At 48.2% G+C, this 19350-nt stretch overlaps 1 long non-coding RNA gene and 2 other non-coding genes across 3 annotated transcripts; 1 reads left to right on the top strand and 2 right to left on the bottom strand.

The window, feature by feature from the left end:
* Positions 1-2703: 2703 nt before the first annotated feature.
* On the bottom strand, positions 2704-2894 carry LOC112584184. Its single transcript, XR_003108523.2, has one exon. It is a non-coding gene; the product is annotated as a U2 spliceosomal RNA (small nuclear RNA).
* A 188-nt stretch (positions 2895-3082) lies between these two features.
* On the top strand, positions 3083-4193 carry LOC112583660. Its single transcript, XR_003107768.3, has 3 exons — positions 3083-3232; positions 3676-3922; positions 4029-4193. It is a non-coding gene; the product is annotated as an uncharacterized LOC112583660 (long non-coding RNA).
* Positions 4194-13538: 9345 nt separating this feature from the next.
* Positions 13539-13729, bottom strand: LOC112584173. Its single transcript, XR_003108513.2, has one exon. It is a non-coding gene; the product is annotated as a U2 spliceosomal RNA (small nuclear RNA).
* Positions 13730-19350: the final 5621 nt, after the last annotated feature.

Genomic DNA, 19350 nt, shown 5'->3' with positions numbered 1-19350 from the left:
TTCCTAGACCTGAGGGTCTTCCCCTGAGGACTCCAGCAAACCCACACTGTTTCAGAGATCTGTTAGGTGTTGGGAGCAGGGCCTTGTCCACAGGCTAGAAGAAATAATCCCGTATGAAAAAGAAACAAAAGTAGTAAGTGATCTGGACAGCTCCGTATACAGTGTTTTGACACTTAAAGGAAAATTTGCATAATGTTGGTCCATGGATAGAACCCTCACAAGAAACAGTACTCCTAAGTAAACCGCCCCAACAGGACAACAGAAAATCACACGTTGATAAAACAAAACAGAAACCTTCACATGAGACAGGTACCCAGAGCAAAACAAGGAAAACACTGGAAAAGATGTAAGAAGCCTGTTGTTCATACTTGCTCTTTCCCCTGAGAGGGGTGCACTATTCCTGCAGGTACTACCATACCAGGTCAATGGGTGGAGTGGATGGAGTAAAGTTCTATTCCAACTCCTTGCTCCAAACATCCATTTACTAAAAAGTCCTGGCATAGAGGATCTGGTGTTGTTTCATGTTGTTCGGTTGCTAAGTCCTGTCTGACTCTTTGCAACCTTGTAGATTGCATCATGCCCAGACTTTCCGGTCCTTCAGTATCTCCTGGAGTTGCTCAAACTCATGTCCATTGATGTGGTGATGCCATCCAACCATCTCATCCTCTGTCTTCCTCTCCTGCTTTCAATCTTTCCCAGCATCACAGTCTTTTCCAGGGAGTGGGTTCTTCCCATCAGGTGGCCAAAGTATTGGAGCTTCAGCTTCAGCATCAATCTTTCCAAGGACAATTCAGGGTTGATTTCCTTTAAGACGGACTGGTTTCATCTCCTTGTGGTCCAAGGGACTCTCAGGAGTCTTCTCCAGCACCAGAGTTCCAAAGTTCTTTGGCCTCTGACATCTTTATAGTCCAGCTCTCACATCCCTAAATGACTACTGGAAAGACCACAGCCTTGACTATAGGGACCACTGTCGATAAAGTGATGTCTTTGCTTTTTAACACGCTGTCTAGGTTGTCATAGCTTTCCTGCCAAGAAGCAATCATCTTCTGATTTCCTGGCTGCAGTCACCATCCTCAGTGATTTTAGAGCCCAAGAAGAGGAAATCTGTCACTGCTTCCACATTTCCCCCGTTCAATTAGCAATGCAGTGATGGGACCAGATGTCATGACCTTAGTGTTTTTACTATTGAGGGTTTTTTAAAAAATTAATTATTTATTTTTGGCTGCACTGGGTCTTCACTGATGCTAGAGTCTTCTCTAGTTGCCAGCGGGTGCTACTCTCTAATTGTGGTTTATGGGCTCTAGAGTACAGGCTCAGTAGGTGTGTTAAAGAGGCTTCGTTGCCTCAGGGCATGTGAAATCTTCCTGGACCAGTATTTGAACCCATCCCTTGCCATTGGCAAGTGGATTCTTAATCACTGGGCTAGGAAGGAAGTCCAGTACTGAGTTTTAAGCCAGCTTTTTCACTCTCCTCCTTCACCCTCAGCAAGAGTCATTCCTTCTGGCTTATTCAAGATTTGAACTTTGTGCTAACCTCAAAGCCTGCCTTGTGTATCCAAAAGACACAGTGGTCTTACTTTAGGCCCTCTTCTCTTCAGAACTCTAAGGAATAATACAACTCTGTCAGTGGCACTGACCTCTCCTTGTCAGTCAGTCACCTGGATAAACGAAATCCCAGTACAACCGACACACTGAGTGGAAAACCCGTCATTTTAACTTCGATTCCAGGTGGAATTCGGTGTTTTTGAGCAGGAACTTCTTGAAGACAGAAAACAAAACACAGAAGTAATATTAGAGATATCAAGAGAAGGTGGGGGCATAGAAACAGAAGATCCAAGCTAATGTTCTCGTTCTCATTTGAAGATGGCATCAGGAGGGACTGGACTATCAGGTGGGAGCTTGGACACCAGCTCCTTTTGTAGCTTGTATCAAGTGAGTTATGAGGGCAGCAAGATACTCTTCCAAGACCGTAGAGCAGAACAGGGTTCTTTCAGAAAAATAGAGGTTTAAGCGGATCCCACAAATGTACACTTGCAGACTGTAGTAAAAAGAAAGTTCGTTCCTGATCTAGCTGACTCCAGGGAAGAGCCAGTTTCTGCCTTTGGGTACTTCAGTAAGTGTCCCCGACAGGGTGCACCAAGAACGGTGCACCCAGCACCTAGACCTAGATCTTGGTCGAATGCCAGAGTCAATGGAAAAGGAGGAAAGAAGATAATATGGGGAAGCCTTTCTGGTTTATATATGATTTGAACTTTGTGCTGAGCTGAAGAGCCTGCCTTGTGTATCCAAAAGACACACTGGCTCTTACTTTAGGCTCTTTCTCTTCTAAGTATTAACTCCAAGTAATAACACAACTTCTGCAATGGTACTCATCTCTCTTTGTCGGGCAGTGACCTGTATAAACAAAATCCCAGTATAAACAACACACACACTGAGCCGAAAACCCGTCATTTTAACCTAGACTGCAGGCGGATCTTCGTGGCTTTCAGCGGGAAGTGCCTGAAGTCAGAAAACATGATTACGGAAGTAACGTTAGAGACATCAAGAGAAGTAAGTCAGGGGTGCATAGACAGAAGATCTCATCCCTCATGCCAGGAAGAAAAAACAAAGCATGTAGACAAACCCAAAAAACTCCCTGAGATAGCCAAATCCTTTACAGGAAAGGGCCAGTTTCTGCCTTTGGGTACTTCCATCAGTGTCCCCGAGGGGGTGCACCGTTCCTGGAGGTACTGCAATACCAGGTCGATGCGTGGAGTGGACGGAGCAAGCTCCTATTCCAACTCCCTGCTCCAAAAATCCATTTAATATATTGTCCTCGGATAGAGGACGTATCAGATATTAAACTGATAAGAACAGATACTACACTTGATCTTAGCCAAAAGGCCGAGAAGCGATACCGGGTCACCGCCCGTCGCTGTCACCGTCCTGCTGTCGTGCATGTTGTACTCAGTGTGACCGGGTCCCCGCTCACTCCAGGTCTCCCTTCCTTTGCCTCGTTGACAGTGCTCTGGCGGCACTACACCAGACTCTCGAGCAGAAGTTGTGTTCTCCACATTGTAAAAGAGAAATCCCGCATCTGCCCTGGCTTTGTGGTTCTCGAGCCGAAGAGCCGTCTCGAATCTGCATGCCCCGCCCTCTGTCGCCGAGAAGGCGTGGCTCCGGCGGGACCGCAGAGCCCTGGGGACGGCCTCGGGGCGGCGGCAGGGGAGCTCCTCCTTGGTGCTAGTGGAGAGGTGAGACCCGACCGGAGGGGGTGCGGGGTGGGCGGCGAGAGGGACCCGTGCGACGAGCTGTTGGCCGAGAGTTTTCCTGAAGACAAGGTCGCAAGACTCACTCGCTAGAAACTCCCGGACTGCAGTGTGTTACACAGGCCTCCGCCTGCGGAGAGAGGGGCTCCGTAGGGTCGGGTGTGTGGAGGGGGCTTCCCTGCCAGGCGGAAGGCGGATGGCCCACAGTGGGGAAGGGAGGGGGCGTGTGGATGCGGAGGGCGGGGCCGGGCCGCGGGAGGGGTTCACTCCAACTCCAGCGCCCGTGCTTCGGTGCCCCTACTAACCAAACCGATCCCGAGCTTCCTACCGAAAGCTCCCTCCGCGTAGGACCTCGTTTCCCTACCCCTCCTCCTCAGCTGTTGGCTAAGCTGGTGGCTCAGATCGTAAAGAATTCGCCTGTAATACAGGAAACCTGGGTTCTATTCCTGGCTCGGGAAATCCTCTGGAGAAGGAAATGGCAACACACTCTGCTGTTCTTGCCTGGGAAATCCCATGGACAGAGTAGCCTGGCAGCCTGCTGTCCAGGGGGTCGCAAAAGACTCAGGACTTAGCGACTGAACAACCGCCACCACCATTCTGTTGATCTGAGCTGTCACAGCCACTAGCCACATGCAGCCAGGAAGCGCCCGGCAGGTGGTTCCTCCCAATTCAGAGGTATTGAAAGTGTAAAACACACTTAGGCTTTCAAAGACTTAGTATTAAAGACTATAAGATATCTCTGTAATGTTGATATTAATTACATATTGAAATGATGTTTTAGATATATCTTTTTTTCCTGGGGAGGAGCCTCCACAGCGTTTGGAAGAACGCTGAGGAGGGATGGAACCCAGGCCCTTGTCATCGAAGGCATGGAGTTCTATCCACTGGACCACTAGAGCATTTCTGAAATATCCTGAGTTAACATATTAAACTTAATTTCACTTGCTTCTCTTTATTTTTTTTTTTTTATGCCTAAGAATATTTAAATTTACCTGCGGGATGGAATTTCCTGGCAGTCCAGTGGTTAGGCCTCAGTATTTTCAGTTCAGGAGCCCAGGTTCCATCCTTGGTTGGGGACCTGGGGTCCCCAAAGCCACACAGCTTGTCCAAAGGGGGAAAAAAGTTACATTGTGTGAGTCACATAATTCTAATAGAAAGCACCGGTGCCGATGGAAGTGCTGAGAGACTAAGCAATTGCCTAATGTGAAACAAAATCAGGATTCCCATTCAAGCATCCTGCTAACCACTGGGGCCTCAGGTTTTTTTAAACCAGGGGTCCAGAATTGATGCTTTTGAATTGTGGTGTTGGAGAAGACTCTTGAGAGTTTCCTGGACTTCAAGATCAAACCAGTCCATCCTAAAGGAAATCAGTCCTGAATATTCATTAGAAGGACTGATGCTGAAGCTGAAGGTCCAGTACTTTGGCCCAATACTTTGGCCACCTGATTCTAAGAACCGATTCATTGGAAAAGACCCTGATGCTGGGAAAGATTGAAGGCGGGAGGAGAAGGGGATGGATGACAGAGGATGAAATGGTTGGATGGCCTCACCAACTCAATGGACATGAGTTTGAGTAAGCTCTGGGAGTTGGTGATGGAGAGGGAAGCCCAGTGTGCTGCAGTCCATGGGATCACAAAGAGTCGGACACGACTGAGTGACTGAACTGGCTGGCTCCTGATATTTCAATTGGGATGATTAAGAATGCCTCTCTGATTAGAGTACTTGTGAAGTCACACGTGGAAATGCAAGCACATGGGAATGCCTTCATGAGTACACCCCAGGGAAAGTCACATTTTGCCTGTAAAATAGGAATGATACCATTTTACAGTGTTGTGAGCTATCTCTACCTACTCACCCTGAGCCTTCCTGTTTCACATCCCACTTTCTCTGGTCTTGTATTTCTGCTGGCCGCCAAGTCAGATTTACACCCATGATGCTCAAATGGCATAGCTATACATGTAGATATGGACACAGACACATGGAATGTAGGTATATTCACAAATATACAGCCAATAGTGCTGTATTATCTTTCACCTTGATGGGAAACCTTTTGTTTGCTGAGCCTTTCTCAGCACCTATGACAGTGCTCCAAATGTGCATAGTTCTTGTGAATATGTGTTGACTAAATGGATGAGGGACAAATGAGATAATGTAAAATGTGCTTAGCCTGGGCCTGACAACTCTTCAGGCCTCCCATCCTATGAGGTCTGTTCAGGCTGGGTGCTCAGACCATCGTCTGCTCACTCATTTGGTTTCCCTGAGAAGGGGTTGCTGCGGTCCCAACACTTCCATCATCTGTTCATGTCTCATAGACTTCCTCCTTGTCCTACCTGCTGTTCTGCCCATTTGCACAGGTGTTTTAGTCTCCATTCTGAGTTGGAGGTGCCCTCAGGGCAGGAACGATTTCCGGCCTGGGTCTCTCTACTCCTAGCACCTGCCCAGGTGTGTCACTTCCCTTACAGGTGATGAACAGCAAAATAGGTAAAGCAAGAAAAAAATATTTGTGGGCTTCCCTGGTGGTCAAGTGGTTAAAAATCTGCCTGTCATTGCAGGGGACATGGGTTCAGCCCCTGGTCTGGAAAGATCCCACATGATTTGAGGCAACAAATCCCTGTGGCACAACTACCGAGCCGGTGCTCCAGAGCCCATGAGCCACAACGACTAAAGCCTGTGTGCCTGTATCCTGTGCTCCACAAGAAAAGCCGCCGAAATGAGAAGCCGGGGCACTGCAACTAAAGAGCAGCCCCCACTTGCTCCAACTAGAGAGAGCCCGAGATTAGCAAAGAAGTGGCTGCACAGCCAAAACACAATCCATCAATCGACATGCTGAGAGAAAATTAACTAGACAAAAAGAATAAATATTTGCCATGTCAATCACGGAAGAAGTATTTATCTTTCTAATGTATAAACAGCCCCTGGAATTTAGTATAAAAGATGAACCATTCAACAGGAAAAGAATGGGTGAAATCAGGCACAGAAATATTTTCTGCATCATAGAAAATAAAAAAGTGGTTCTTAAGCAGACATATAAAATTAAACAAAAACTACAGCGAGATGTAAGTTTCCCTGCCTTCGTCCTGCCCCACTCACCTACACTCATTCTTATCCTCCTACCTGGGTCCAACTGACCTTGACTCAGTTGGTCTGGCCAACTTCCAGGTAAGGAGACTGACTGAGCCTTGCATCAGGGAGTTCCAATCCAGAAGTCAAGGAACTAGCTTTTTTTTTTTTTTTTTAATTAAAACAATTTGTGGCCACACCGTGTGGCATGGGATGTTACTTCACCAAACAGGTTCAAACCCCCAACCTCTGCTTTGGAAGCACAGGGTCCCAACCACTGGACCACCAGGAAAGTCCCTCAAGAAACTGTTCCCAGGCCTCAGATCTACCCACTGATGGTTTGTTAGTGTCCCTGTGGGGGAACCAGGCGCTGCTTTTGGCACATTCCTGGTCATAATCTCATTGTACATCACTCGTTTCCCTGGGGAAAGTTCCCACCACCAAGTCTCAGGGGAGAGAGGCACCAGACTCACCCATGATACTTCTAAAGGTCTCCCAAGTCCAGAGATCTTCCCACAAGGCCAGGCAACCAGCTGTCAGACACAAACCTTCACTCATCCATTCTTTCATCCGACACTGATTTGCTGGGTGCCTCTGATGGGACAGAGCTGTTAGAGGTTTGTGCTAAGTCACTTCAGTTGTGTCCGACTCTTTGTGACCCCATGGACTGTAGCCCGCTAGTTTCCCCTGTTCATGGGATTCTCCAGGGAAGAATATTGGAGTGGGTTGCCATGCTCTTCTCCATTTAGGGGTTTGGGGTGATAATAACATCTCTGTTGTCCACTTCCAGGAGAACACTGAAAGTACTATTTATCAGGGAAAATATACAGCCTTGTGGGAAACTCTCTAGAAATCTGTTCTAGACCCTTCCTGCTCAAAGTGTGGTCTGTGAACAGCTACAGCCCCATCACCTTGGAGCTGGTTAGAAATGCAGGATGCAGGCACAAGTCAGACCTCTGGCTTTTTTTGAAGGGGCTGCCAGGGCTGCTGAAGCAAAATGCCATAGGCTTGTGGCTTAAAGAACGAAAATGTATTTTCTCACAGTTTTGGAGACTGGATGTCCTCAATCAGGGTTCCAGCCTGGCAAGGTTCCAGTGAGAGCCCTCTCCTTGGCTTCCAGATGGCAGATTTCTCTCCATGTCTTCATGTGCTAGACAGAGAAAGAATAAGCTCTCTGGTGTCTCATCTCATAAGGGAACTAATCCCAATAAGAGGGCCCCATCCTCATGACCTCTTCTTAAACTAGATGCGTCCCACCCCCCAGGTGTCTCGCCTCCAAATAGCGCTTCAAGTATGAAGTTCGGGGGCACGATTCAATCCAGAATCCCTGCCGATCCAGAATCTGAATTTAGTAGGGTCCACAGGGTACCCATGTGTACTTTATTTATTTTTAATTGGAGGATAATTGCTTTACCACATCGATGTTGATTTCTGCCAGACATCAACATGAATCAACCATGGGTATGCATATGTCCCCTCCCTGTTGAACGTCCCTCCTACCTCCCTTTCCATCCCACCCCACTAGGTTGAGCTCCCTGGGTCATGGAGCAAATACCCAATGCCTACCTATTTTACATTTGGTAGTGTATATATGAGGCTTCCAGGTGGCGCTAGAGGTTTGACCCCTGGGTGAGGAAGAGCCCCTGGAGGAGGGCATGGTAACCCACTCCAATATTCTTGCCTGGAGAATCCCATGGACAGAGGAGCCTGGTGGACTAGAGCCCCTAGGGTCACTGTGAGTCAGACTTGATGGAAGTGACTTAGCACACACCCATGCACGCTCTGTATATAGATTTCAGTGCTACTCTTTCAATTCATCCCACCTTCTCTTTCCCCCTGCTGTGTCCACAAGATTTTTCTCTATGTCTGTGTCTCTACTGCCCGTGTGCACTTTTAAATTTAATTTTATTTGGCTGCCCTGTGTCCTAGATGGGGCTTGAGGGATCTTCGATCTTCGTTGTCGCATGTGGGCAACACGTGAGCTCTTTTAGCTGTAGCATGTGAACACTCAGTTTCAGCATGTGGGACTGAGCCCCCCTGCACAGGAGCACGTAGTCTTAGGCACTGGATTACCAGGGAAGTCCCTTGTGCGAACATTAAAGGTTAGAAGCAATGCTTTAAGTCATACACGTTGAAAAAGAAATTGCAGTTTTGCATATGTCATTTAGTATGCTTTCTGAGGAAGATGAAACTGGCTTCCTGGGCCAAATTTTTTTATTCATGGAGATAAGCTAAATAGCTAGGAGGACTTTGTGCCAACCTCTTTGCTGAGTCCTTCACACATTTTATTTTCTTTAATTCTCATAATGACACTAAGAGATAAATATTTTCATCCCATTTACAGAAGAGGTTGAGGCTGAGAGAGATAAGTAATCTGCCCAGGAGCTTCTCTGGATATGTTCAGGCCGGGACTGGAATTCATCTTCCATGTCAGTGGTCTCTCTAGAGTGGTCCCCAGTCCAGAAGCATCGTTATCCCCTTAGGACTTGTTAGAAATGCACGTTCTTGGGCCTGAGAGCCTGAGACACACTGAATCAGAAATTCTGGAAGGGGGCCCGAGCAATCTGTTTTTACCAAGTCCTCCAGATGATTCTGACAAACTCTCATCAGAGCATGCACCTATTCAAAGTTACGCCCCCTTCCAATGTGGGTCAGATAACATGGGTGACTTGACAGAAATCTATGAAATCAAAAAGCTGAATCGGGGACTTTCTGGTGGTCCAGTGGTTAAGAGTCTGCCTCCCAGTGTAGGGGACATGAGTTTGATCCCTAGTCCAGAATTAAAATTCACCCAAGCTGTGAGGCAAATAAAAAATATTTTTTTAAAAAGCTGAATCAAGTATGTAAGGTCTCGGGATTGGCCCCTGTTGTGAATGCGCTAAAGAGTTCCTCAGCTCAGATAACTGGCCAACAGCGAGTTCCCTGCACAGTGTGAGCCTGGCTTTCTCCCCTCAACTCACCTCCCTGTCTCTCTCTGGTGGGCATATTCCTCCCATCTGGCAACTGTTGGTGGTTGCTCCCACGGCACCGTCACCCTCTTGGGGCTCTGGCTGCTGTTGCTTCCTGATCACCCGACGGCCCTCCTGAGGCCAAGGTCTCCCCTAGTGCCAGTCTCCTGTGCAGATGGATGCTGGAATCTGTCCCCGAGTGGATCTGTCTCCTAAGACACCACGAATTGCTGCAACTGCCTCTTCACAACCTTCTCCAGCCTCCAGCCTCCTCCCACCTCTGCCTTCCCAGCTCCAGCTATTAGGCCCTCAGTAAAATCATTGGAGAAGTAAATGGCAACCCACTCCAGTGTTCTTGCCTGGAGAACCCCAGGGACGGCAGAGCCTGGTAGGCTGCTGTCTATGGGGTCACACAGAGTCGGACACGACTGAAGCGACTTAGCAGCAGCAAAAGCATAAGAAATGTCACTGAAATCAAATTTCCTGCTCAGAAAATGTTCATTTACATCTCATCTTACCTCTACAAAAAACACTTGAAAAGGGTGGCTTTTCTATTCCCAACCTCAAACTGTAGTGAATGTCCTGTCTGAAAAGAAGACTCCAGGGGAATTCCCTTGCAGTTCAGTGGTTAGGTCTCCACGCTTTCATTGCCAAGGGCAAGGGTTCAATACCTGGTAGGGGAACTAAGATCCCACAAGCTGGGTGACATGGCCAGACTAACAAACACACAAAAAGACCCCAGAAGGAAGGAAAGGAACCTGTCAAACTAGACTCCTCTCCTTTGCTTCAGACTTAGGCAGTGACAGACTTATCCACCAGGGGACAGCATCTGCCCCTTTTCTGCCCTGGCCTGGGATTTGGGACTTGGTTTTGGATGTGTTGCCTCTGAATGGGCCCTTGGCGTGAGAAAAGGGTCTCTAAGGGTCCTTTCCCCTCAGTTTTTCTTTTTTTAAATTCACACTCATTCTAAGTAGTAGGTTTGGTTTCCCCCATTTTATTCTTTTTTTTTTTTGGTATTGGGACCTTAAATCCCCAACCAGGGATGTAATCTGTGCCCTGTGCAGTGGGAGAACAGAGTTGTATCCAGTGGACAGCCAGGGAATTTCCGCTTTGTTTTATTTCTGAGGAAGCAAAGCAGGGATTTGAAATATGTGTCTTTGTCATTCCCTGGTGGAAAGCGCTCTTGGACCTCGTCTCCCCTCCCATCCCTCCTCCTGCAGACTCCTCTCCTCCCTTCACTGGTGCACTCAGGTCCTGGGTTGGGATGCAGTGGAGACAAGGATGTCCTCAGCTGCTTCCTAGGTGAGGTCCACCCATCTTGTACCCTCCCCTACTCCAGAGCCTGGGTTGTTCTGGGGAAAGGGACCTGGAATCATCTAAGCCCCTACTTACATGCTGAGGAAACCAAGACTCCCAAGGGAGGAGGTGGCTTTTCCAAGCCAGTTCACATATCAGTTCAGGAGTCATGATGACTCTCAGCCCAGGGTTCAGCCCACCAGGCCTTGAGGGGGCCTCTCTCTCCAGGGTCATCCCTCCCATGATCTCTGTCTCCTTCAAGAAATCCCTCCTCCCCAGTAAAGCCCTGAGGGTTCAGTATTACCCAGACCTTGCCTGGAAGTACAGGGTTTTATAGGTTTCCCTCCCAACCCCCAAAGTGTCAGGGACCCCAGATCAGGAAACTCCTGGCTAAGGCTGGGTGCTTGCATCTCACACTCAAGGAAACCCTTGAGTATATAGTCAATCCATCATATAATCATGAATTATGGAAGATTTGCTGATTGCCTGCTGTGTGGCAGGCACAGTGCTGGGCACTGCGGAGCTGTGGCTGAAAAGAACCAGCTTCTGGGCTCAGTGCTTGGTCTGGTGGGGAGACAGCTCTGAGGAAGACCCTCCACTCAGCAGCTGGAATCTGACCCAAGTCAGGGAGCCAATGGGAGGAAGCAGGTAGGTCCCAGCTAGTCTGTCCTGTCTGGAATGCTTCCTTGTCTCCTTGCCACTTAAACTTGCCTCTGATGTCACCATTGGAGAGGCATTCATGAGCAATCCCCTCCTCCATGTAAAGTAGCTCTCTCCAGCACATATCCCTGTTTTATTTTCCTCAATGGCTTATGTCACTATCTGAAACGACCCTCTTGAGTCACTGTCTACCTCTCCCTACTTCTTATTATAATGTCCACTCTATGAGGGCAGGTCCTTGTCCATTTCACTGAGGCCTTCAACCTGCCAGGCACTCCATCCATGAATGCTCAAAGAACGTTTAAATGTTCTCTCTAGGAAATCCTTCAATGCACTAGGTCCTGGGTTGTGATCTTGTGGAGAGAAAGGTCTGCAGAAATGAGGCTGCCAGGAAACAAAATGGTCATTAATGGAAGAAGGCTCCCTGGGTCCTAGGCTAGATGTGGAGGTGGGGACTGGAGTTCCCATTTAAAGGATACTGGACAGGGGTAGGCCCCAGTGTTGTCTTGACAAACTGAGTCCCTTCCTTCAACCCCACCTTGCCCCACCTCCTCCTTGCCATTTGTTTATCAACGCCTTTCCTGGCAAAGGCAAAGGATGAAGGATGGGGGAGAGACTGCCAGTTTCATGTCTCTTACCTTTAATCAAGTGACAGGTTCCCTCTTGGGTGAGAGGCCCAGGAGATGTAAGGGAAGTGCTAAGGAAGTTTCAAAGATTGTGGAGGAAACAATATCTGTTTCACAGATATTGTTCAAAGCCCACTTCAGCTAATTTCTAGCTGGGTGACTTTCACAAGTTTCTTAACCTTTCTGTTCTTCAGTTTCTTCTTTTAGGGAAAACACACTTGGGTGGGGTCGAGAATTTTTAAAATTCCTAGAGCTGAGAGTCTCCTTGAGGACTCCAGTAACCCACACTGTTTCAGAGATCTGTTAGATGTTGGGAGCAGTGCCTTGTCCACAGGATAGAAGAAATAATCCAGTATTAAAAAAGAAACAAAACTTCTAAAGGATTTGGACACCTCCTTATTACAGTGTTTTGAAAGATAAAAGAAAATTTGCATAATATTGGTCCATGGATATGACCCTCACAAGAAATAGTACTCCTAAGTATACTGCCGCAACAAGAAAACAGAAAATCACATGTTGGTAAAACAAAACAGAAACCTTCACATGAGACAGGTACCCAGAACAAAATGAGGAGGACACTAACAAAGATATAACAAGTCTGTTGTTCATACTTTCTCTTTTCCCTGAAAGGGGTGCACTATTCCTGAACGTACTACAATAACAGGTTGATGCGTGGAGGGGACAAAGTAAGGTTCTACTCCAACTTCCCTGCTCCAAACATCCATTTACTAAAATGTCCTGGGATAGAGGATATGGTGTTGTTTAAGTCCTGTCTGACTCTTTGTGACCCCATGGACTGCAGCAGACTTCCTCATCCTTCACTGTCTCCTGGTGTTGCTCAAACTCATGTCCATTGACTTGGTGATGCCATCCAACCATCTCATCCACTGTCTTCCTTCTCCTCCTGCCTTCAATCTTTCACAGCATCATGGTCTTTTCCAATTCCCACAGCAGCTGCTTTTCCCACCACACTGTCCAGTGCACTTAGACAGGCACCCAGCACCTAGATCTTGATTGAATGTCCGAGTCAATGGAAAAGAACAAAAGGAGATAATATGGGGAAGTTGCTCTGGCTTAAACATGACTTGAACTTGTGCTGACCTGAACAGCCTGCCTTGTGTATCCAGAAGACACAGAGGTCTTACTTTAGGCCCTCTTTTCTTCTAAGTAATAATACAACTTCTTCAGTGGCACCTTGTCAGTCAGGAACCTGTATAAATGAAATCCCAGTACAACCAACACACACTGACTTTAAAGCCCATCATATTAAACTAGACTCTAGGTGGATCTTAGTGGCTCTCCGCAAGAACTGCCTGAAATCAGAAAACACAAACACTTGATTAGTGTTGAAGACATCCAAAGACAGAAAAGGCAAGCTAGTGCTTTGGAGGAGAAACTAGGAACGTTAAGCAGAAGCTTGGAGACCCCCTTCCTTCTATAGCTTGGACCAGGCAAAAATCTGGGAAAATTCCTTCTGAGACTGCTGGGCAAAAGGTAGTCTTTCAAAAAACCCACAGTTTGAGCAAATCTCACAGTTATACCTTATCAGAAAGGGAACTGGAGAAACGTTGCAGCTGTTCTCCTGCAATTTTCAGGATTGGAAGCACTATTAGAAAAACATAAGAAAATAAACTTCTTCAGGTGGTTCAATCCTGCAGAAAACCAATTTATGCTTTTTAGTACTTCAATGATAGCCCCCCGAGGGGGTGCACCGTTCCTGGAGATACTGCAATACCAGGTCGATGCGTGGAGTGGACGGAGCAAGCTCCTATTCCAACTCCCTGCTCCAAAAATCCATTTAATATATTGTCCTCGGATAGAGGACGTATCAGATATTAAACTGATAAGAACAGATACTACACTTGATCTTAGCCAAAAGGCCGAGAAGCGATAATGGGTCACCGCCCGTCGCTGTCACCGTCCTGCTGTCGTGCATGTTGCACTCAGTGTGACCGGGTCCCCGCTCACTCCAGGTCTCCCTTCCTTTGCCTCGTTGACAGTGCTATGGCGGCAGACTCTCGAGCAGAAGTTGGATTCTCCACACTGTAAAAGAGAAACCCCGCATCTGCCCTGGCTTTGTGGTTCTCGGGCGGAAGAGCCGTCTCGAATCTGCATGCCCCGCCCTCTGTCGCCGAGACGGCGCGGCTCCGGCGGGACCGCAGCGCCCTGGGGACGGCCTCGGGGCGGCGGCAGGGAAGCTCCTCCTTGGTGCTAGTGGAGAGGAGAGACCCGACCGGAGCGGGTGCGGGGTGGGTGGCGAGAGGGACCCGTGCGACGAGCTGTTGGCCGAGAGTTTTCCTGAAGACAAGGTCGCAAGACTCACTCGCCAGAAACGCCCGGACTGCAGTGTGGTACACAGGCCTCCGCCTGCGGAGAGAGGGGCTCCGTAGGGTCGGGTGTGTGGAGGGGGCTTCCCGGCCAGGCGGAAGGCGGATGGCCCACAGAGGGGAAGGGAGGGGGCGGGTGGATGCGGAGGGCGGGGCCGGGCCGCGGGAGGGGTTCACTCCAACTCCAGCGCCCTTGGCTTTCGGTGCTTCTACGAACCAAACCGATCCCGGGCCTCCTACCGAAAGCTCCCTCCGCCTAGGACCTCCTTTCCCTGCTCCTCGTCCTCAGCTGTGGGGCTCGCTGGTGGCTCAGGTTGTCAAGAATCCGCCTGCAAGACAGGAAACCTGGGTTCGATTCCTGGGTCGGAAAGATCCCCTAGAGGAGGAAATTGCAACCCACTCCGGTATTTTTGCCTAGGAAATCGAGTGGACTGACAGAGGCTCCTGGCGGGTCACAGGGTCCTAAAGAGTCAGACACTACTTACAGACCAAAAACAAGAAGAAACGTTCTGTTGATCTGAGCTGTCACAGCCACTAGGCACATACAGCCAGGGAACTCTGGGCAGGTGATTCCTCTGAATTCAGAGGTACCACTAAATCCAGAGGTACCAGAAAATTCAAAGGTTTCCAATTTCAAATGGAAAACACTGGGATTTCAAAGATTTAGTATTAGAAATTCTAACATATCTCTATAATGTTGATATTAATTACATATTGAAATATTTTAGATATCTGGTTTTTGTGTGTGTGTGTCTGTGGGGAGGGGTGTTCCCCAGGGTTTGCAAGAACCCTGAGGAGGGATGGGATGGAACCCTCACTGCCTTGTCATTGAAAACATGGAGCTCTAACCACTGACCACCAGAGAATTTCTGAGATATCTTGAGTTAAAGAATGTATTAAACTTAATTTCACTCACTTCTCTTTTTTTAATATGCCTAACAATATTTGCTTTTGCTTGCAGGAAGGAATTCCCTGGTGGTTCAGTGGTTAGGCCTCAGCGCTTTCACTGCGGAAGTCCAGGTTCCATGCTCAGTTGGAGAACTGGGATCCCAAAAGCCACACAGCATGGGCAAATTAAAATAAAAAAAAAAAACAGTTTGGTTATGTGTGTGCCTCACATATTTCTTGAAAGCACTGTTACAGATGGAAGTGCTGAGAGGCTAAGCATCTTGCCTAATGTGAAAAGAAGTAAGGATTTGCATTCAAGCATCCTGCTAACCACTAGGGCTTCAGGTTTTTTAAACTGGGGGTCCTGATATTTTAATTGGGGATGGATGATAAGAATGCCTCTCTGATGAGGGTACTTGTGAAGCTACACGAGGAAATGCAGCACATCAGAATGTCTTAATGAGTATATCCTGGGGAAAGTCACTTCTTGCCTGTAAAATAGAAATGATTCCACTTGAAGTCTTGCAAACTATCTACACTTACTCACCCTGAGCCTCCTGTTTCACATCCCGCTCTCCCTGGTCTTGTATTTCTGTTGGCTGCCAAGTGGCTTTGACACCCATGATGCTCACGTGGCAGAGATACACGTGTAGATATGGACACAGACACATAGAATGTAGGTATAGTCACAAATATACAGTCATTAGTGCTGTACTTTCACCTTGATGGGAATCCTTTTGTTTGCTGGTCTATTCTCAGCACCTATGGTAGTGCTCTGAATGTACTTGATTTTTGATGAATATGTGTTGAATGACTGGATGAGGGTCCAATTAGACAATGTATACTGTGCTTAGGCTGGGTCTGACAAATTCTTCAAATTTCTGAATCAGAAATTTTGAACGAAGGCCCCAGCTCTGTGTTTATTAAGTCCTCCAGATGATTCTGACAAACTCCCAAATTTGAGCATGCACCCATTTGTGTGGGCCAAACAACATGGATGACTTGACAGAAATCTTGAATTCAAGAAGCTGAATCAGGGACTTCCCGGTGGTCCAGTGGTTAAGTATCCGCCTCCCAGTGCAGGGGACACGGTTTGATTCCTGGTGCAGAATTAAGATTTCCCCATGCATCGCGGCAATTAAGTCTGAGTGCTCTGGAGCCTGTGTGTCACAACTAAGACCTGAAATAGCCAGAAAGTAAATACATTTTTAAAAAGCTGAATCAAACATGTAAGGTCTCTGGGAATTGGCCCCTGTTGTGTAAGCTCACTCCAGTATTCTTGCCTAGAGAATCCCAGGGACAGAGGAGCCTGGTGGGCTGCTCTCCATAGGTTGCACAGAGTCGGACATGACTGAAGCAACTTAGCATGCATTGGAGAAGGAAATGGCAACCCACTCCAGTGTTCTTGCCTGGAGAATCCCGGGGAGAGAGGAGCCTGGTGGGCTGCCATCTATGGGGTTGAACAGAGTAGAACACAATTGAAGCAACTTAGGAACAGCAGCAGCAGTGTAAGCTCTAAAGAGGCCCTCAGCTCAGAAAACTGGCCGGCAGCAAGTTCCCTGCACAGTGTGAGCCTGGCTCTCTCCCGTCAACTCACCTCCCTGTCTCTCTGGTGGGCTTGCTCTGCCCCCCTCACAGCTGCAGGCTGTTGCTCCCATGGCACTGTCACCCTCTTGGGGCTCTGGCTGCTGTTCCTTCCTGATCACCCAAGGCCCCTTCTGAGGCCAAGGTCTCCCCAAGTGCCAGTCTCCTGTGCAGATGGATGCTGGAATCTGTCCCCGAGTGGATCTGTCTCCTAAGACACCACAACCTGCTGCAACTGCTTCTTTATAACCTTCTCCGCCCTCCAGCCTCCTCCCGCCTCTGCCTTCCCAGCTCCAGCTATTAGGCCCTGAGTAAAAACATAAGAAATGTCACTGAAATCAAATTTCCTGCTCAGAAAATGTTCATTTACATCTCATCTTACCTTCACAAAAACCACTTGTAAAGGGTGGCTTTTCCATTCCCAACCTAGTGAAGGTCCTGTCTGAAAGGAAGACTCCAGGGGAATTCCATGGCACTTCAGTGGTTATGACTCCATGCCTTCACTGCAAAAGGCAAGGGTTCAAAAAAAAAAAAAAAAAAAAGGCAAGGGTTCAATACCCAGTATGGGGTCTAAGATCCCACAAGCTGGGTGGCATGGCCAGAAAAAGAAACGAACAAAAAACCCCAGAAGGAGAGAAAGGAAACTGTTCAACTCACTCCACTTTGCTTCAGGGTTAGGCAGTGACAGACTCACCCATCAGGGGGCAGCATCTGCTCCTTTTCCGCCCTGGCCTGGGCTCTGGGACTTGGTTTTGGATAAGCTGCCTCTGAATGGGCCCCTGGCCTGAGAAAAGTGTGTCTAAGGGCCCCTTTCCCTCAGTTTTCCTTTTCACATTCATTCTAAGTAGTAAGTTGTGTTTTCCCCATTTTATTCTTTCTTTTCTTGGCCTTGGCATCTTATTTCCCAAACCAGAGAGGTAACCTAGGTCCTGTACAATGCAAAAACAGAATTGTTACCCTGGACCACCAGGGCATTTTTTTCCTCTCCAATGTATTCTTGAGGAAGCAAAGAGGGAATTTGAAATTCGTGTCTTTGTCATCCCCTGGCGGAAGCCGCTTTTGGACCTCATCTCCCCTCCCATCCCTCCTCCTGCAGACTCCTCTCCTCCCTTCACTTGTGCACTCAGGTCCTGGGTTGGGATGCAGTGGAGACAAGGATGTCCTCAGCTGCTTCCTAGGTGAGGTCCACCCATCTTGTACCCTCCCCTACTCCAGAGCCTGGGTTGTTTTGGGGAAAGGGACCTGTAATCATCTAAGCCCCACATTACATGCTGAGGAAACCAAGGCTCCAAGAGGGGAGGTGGCTTTTCCAAGCCAGTTCACTTGTCAGGACAGGACTCATGATGACTCTAAACCCAGGGTTCAGCCCACCAGGCCTTAAGGGAGGCCTCTCTCTCCAGGGTCATCCCTCCCATGGCTTCTCTTTTTCTCCTCTAAGAAATCCCTCTTCCCCAGTAAAGGCTTGAGGGTTCCGTATTACCCAGACCTTGCCTGGAGGTACAGGGTTTTATAGGCATCCCTCCCAACCCTCAAGATGTCAGGGACCCCAGACCAGGAAACTCCCAGCTAAGGCTGGGTGCTTGCATCTCACACGCAAGGAAACCCTTGAGTATATAGTCAATCCATCATGTAGTCATGAATCATGGAAGATTTCCTGATTGCCTACTGTGTGGCAGGCACAGTGCTGGGCACTGTGGAGCTGTGGCTGAGAAGAACCAGCTTCTGGGCTCAGTGCTTGGTCTGGTGGGGAGACAGCTCTGAGGAAGACCCTCCACTCAGCAGCTGGAATCTGACCCAAGTCAGGGAGCCAATGTGAGGAAGTAGGTAGGTCCCAGCGAGTCTGTCTGGAATGCTTCCTTGCCTCCTGGCCACTTAAACTTGCCTCTGATGTCACCATTGGAGAGGCCTTCATGAGCAACCCCCTCCTCCATGCAAAGTAGCTCTCCCCCCGGTCACTCTCCAGCACATTTCCCTGTTTATTTTCTTCGATGGCTTATATCACTATCTGAAATGACCCTCTTGAGTCACTGTCTGCCTCTCCCTACTCCTCATTATAATGTCCACTCTATGAGGGCAGGTCCTGATCCATTTCACTGAGGCCTTCAACCTGGCAGGCACTCCATCCATGAATGCTCAAAGTAAGAATGTTTGAATGTTCTCTCTAGGAAATCCTCCAGAGCACTCTGTCCTGGGCTGTGATCTTGTGGACAAGGGCTGCAGAAATGAGGCTGCCAGGAAACAAAATGGCCATTAATGGAGGAAGGCTTCAAGGGCTCCAGGCTGGATGTGGAGATGGGGACTGGAATTCCTATTTAAAGGATACTGGACTGGGCCAGTCCCCGGTGTTGCCCTGACAAACTGGGTCCCTTTCTTCACTCCCACTTTGTCCCACTTCCTCCTTGCCGTTTGTTTATCAACGCCTTTCCTGGCAAAGGCAAAGGATGAAGGATGGGGGAGAGATAGCCAGTTTCAGGTCTCTTCTCTTTAATCAAGTGGCAGGTTCCCTCTTGGGTGAGAGGCCCATGAGATGTAAGAGAGGAGCTAGGAAGTTTCAAAGATTGTGGAGGAAACAATATCTGTTTCACAGATATTGTTCACAGCCCACTTCAGCTAATTTCTAGCTGGGTGACTTTCACAAGTTTCTTAACCTTTCTGTTCGTCAGTTTCTTCTTTTAAGGAAAATACACTTGGGTGGAGCCGAGAATTTTAAAAAT

The sequence above is a fragment of the Bubalus bubalis genome, chromosome 3, assembly GCF_019923935.1.
Source record: "Bubalus bubalis isolate 160015118507 breed Murrah chromosome 3, NDDB_SH_1, whole genome shotgun sequence".
Taxonomy (NCBI): domain Eukaryota; kingdom Metazoa; phylum Chordata; class Mammalia; order Artiodactyla; family Bovidae; genus Bubalus; species Bubalus bubalis.
Note: the sequence above shows the minus strand (reverse complement) of the source record. Positions and strands in the feature narration are given on the sequence as shown.